Consider the following 3,408-nt stretch of genomic DNA (forward strand, 5'->3'; position numbering starts at 1 on the left):
ATAATAACACATTGTATACATTATGTTCCTAGACATGACTCAGTACCATGTTATAAGTAAAAAAGAAATGCTATGGATATGATGTTATTTATGATATTAATAAAGAGATGTTATACCTAATGCATCCTCTTACTGAAAAGGCCATAATAGAAACATGCATGTAGACTTCCTGTAGGCATACACTATACTGAACATGACACCTGACCTTGACCAAGACTGAAGCACTACATCTTCAACCATTCACTTCTATTATAGAGATTGGCAGAAGAAAGAAAAAATGATAAGGAGATGCAAGAAACAATAAGGGATAAGACTAGTACAAGATAAGCCTAGCCACAGCTTGGACGTGAGGTGACCATCTTACTGCACCCATCCAATACATATCATCTTCTGTCATTAGTCTGTGAATGTTAGAGACTCCATGTCTGTGTGTGTAATGTACAAACCTTAACAACAGATTAGTTACGTGACATAACAGGATACTAGTTGTAGCATAAGTTAGATGACATAACAAACTACTAGTAATAGCTTAAGTTAGTTGACATAACAAACTACTAGTTGTAGCATAAGTTAGTTAACATAACAAACTACTAGTTGTAGCATAAGTTAGTTGACATAACAAACTACTAGTTGTAGCATAAGTTAGTTAACATAACAAACTACTAGTAGTAGCTTAAGTTAGTTGACATAACAAACTACTAGTAGCACCTTAAGTTAGTTAACATAACAAACTAATAGTAGTAGCTTAAGTTAGTTAACATAACAAACTACTAGTTGTAGCATAAGTTAGTTAACATAACAAACTACTAGTTGTAGCATAAGTTAGTTAACATAACAAACTACTAGTAGTAGCTTATTAGTTGACATAACAAACTACAAGTTGTAGCATAAGTTAGTTAAAATAACAAACTACTAGTTAGCTGACATAACAAACTACTAGTTGTAGCATAAGTCAGTTGACATAAAAACTACTAGTTGTAGCATAAGTTAGTTGACATAACAAACTACTAGTTGTAGCATAAGTCAGTTGACATAAAAACTACTAGTTGTAGCATAAGTTAGTTGACATAACAAACTACTAGTTGTAACCTATGTTAGTTAACATAACAAACTACAAGTTGTATCATAAGTTAGTTGACATAACAAACTACTAGTTGTAGCATAAGTTAGTTGACATAACAAACTACTAGTTGTAGCATAAGTTAGTTGACATAACAAACTACTAGTCGTACCATAAGTTAGTTGACATAAACTACTAGTTGTAGCATAAGTTTGTTGACATAACAAACTACTAGTAGTAGCTTAACTTAGTTGACATAACAAACTACTAGTTGTAGCATAAGGTAGTTAACATAACAAACTACTAGTTGTAGCATAAGTTAGTTAACATAACAAACTACTAGTTGTAGCATAAGTTAGTTAACATAACAAACTACTAGTTGTAACATAAGTTAGTTAACAAACTACTAGTTGTAACATAAGATAGTTAACATAACAAACTACTAGTTGTATTATAAGTTAGTTGACATAACAAAATACTAGTTGTAGCATAAGTTAGTTAACATAACAAACTACTAGTTGTAGCATAAATTAGTTAACATAACAAACTACTAGTTGCAGCATAAGTTAGTTCACATAACAAACTACTAGTTGTAGCATAAGTTAGTTAACATAACAAACTACTAGTTTAGCATAAGTAATTTGACATAAACTACTAGTTGTAGCATTAGTTAACAACAAACTACTAGTAGTAGCATAAGTTAGTTAACATAAACTACTAGTAGTTGCTTAAGTTAGTTAACATAAACTACTAGTAGCAGCTTAAGGTAGTTAACATAAACTACTAGTCGTAGCATAAGTTAGTTAACATAACAAACTACTAGTTGTAGCATAAGTTAGTTGACATAACAAACTACTAGTTGTAGCATATGTTAGCTAACATAAACAACTAGTTGTAGCATAAGTTAGTTGACATAACAAACTACTAGTTGTAGCATATGTTAGTTGACATAACAAACTACTAGTAGTTGCATGAGTTAGTTAACATAGCAAACTACTAGTTTAGCATAAGTTATTTGATATAAACTACTAGTTATAGCATTAGTTAACATAAACTACTAGTAGTAGCATAAGTTAGTTAACATAAGAAACTAATAGTAGTTGCTTAAGTTAGTTAACACAACAAACTACTAGTAGTAGCTTAAGTTAGTTAACATAAACTACTAGTAGCAGCTTAAGTTATTTAACATAAACTACTAGTCGTAGCATAAGTTAGTTAACATAACAAACTACTAGTTGTAGCATAAGTTAGTTAACATAACAAACTACTAGTAGTTGCTTAAGTTAGTTAACAGAACAAACTACTAGTAGTAGCTTAAGTTAGTTAACATAAACTACTAATAGCAGCTTAAGGTAGTTAACATAAACTACTAGTCATAGCATAAGTTAGTCAACATAACAAACTACTAGTCATAGCATGTTAGTTGACATAAACTACTAGTTGTAGCATAAGTTAGTTAACATAACTACTAGTAGTTGCTTAAGTTAGTTAACATAACAAACTACTAGTAGTAGCTTAAGTTAGTTAACATAAACTACTCATAGCAGCTTAAGGTAGTTAACATAAACTACTAGTCATAGCATAAGTTAGTTAACATAACAAACTACTAGTCGTAGCATAAGTTAGTTATCATAACAAACTACTAGTTGTAGCATATGTTAGTTGACATAAACTACTAATTGTAGCATTAGTTAACATAAACTACTTGTAGTACATTAAGTTAGTTGACATAACAGATTACTAGAAGCTTAAGCAAAATTGGCTGATGACCCATCTGCTGCCTCTCCTGACAGTAAGACTGACTGATGATCCATGTGTTGCCTCTCCTGACAATAAGACTGACTGATGATCCATCTGCTGCCTCTCCTGACAGTAAGACTGACTGATGATCCATCTGCTGCCTCTCCTGACAGTAAGACTGACTGATGACCCATCTGCTGCCTCTCCTGACAGTAAGACTGACTGATGATCCATCTGCTGCCTCTCCTGACAGTAAGACTGACTGATGACCCATCTGCTGCCTCTCCTGACAGTAAGACTGACTGATGATCCATCTGCTGCCTCTCCTGACAGTAAGACTGACTGATGACCCATCTGCTGCCTCTCCTGACAGTAAGACTGACTGATGATCCATCTGCTGCCTCTCCTGACAGTAAGACTGACTGATGCCCCATCTGCTGCCTCTCCTGACAGTAAGACTGACTGATGATCCATGTGTTGCCTCTCCTGACAATAAGACTGACTGATGATCCATCTGCTGCCTCTCCTGACAGTAAGACTGACTGATGATCCATCTGCTGCCTCTCCTGACAGTAAGACTGACTGATGACCCATCTGCTGCCTCTCCT

The sequence above is a fragment of the Panulirus ornatus genome, chromosome 57 (assembly GCF_036320965.1).
Source record: "Panulirus ornatus isolate Po-2019 chromosome 57, ASM3632096v1, whole genome shotgun sequence".
Taxonomy (NCBI): Eukaryota; Metazoa; Arthropoda; class Malacostraca; order Decapoda; family Palinuridae; genus Panulirus; species Panulirus ornatus.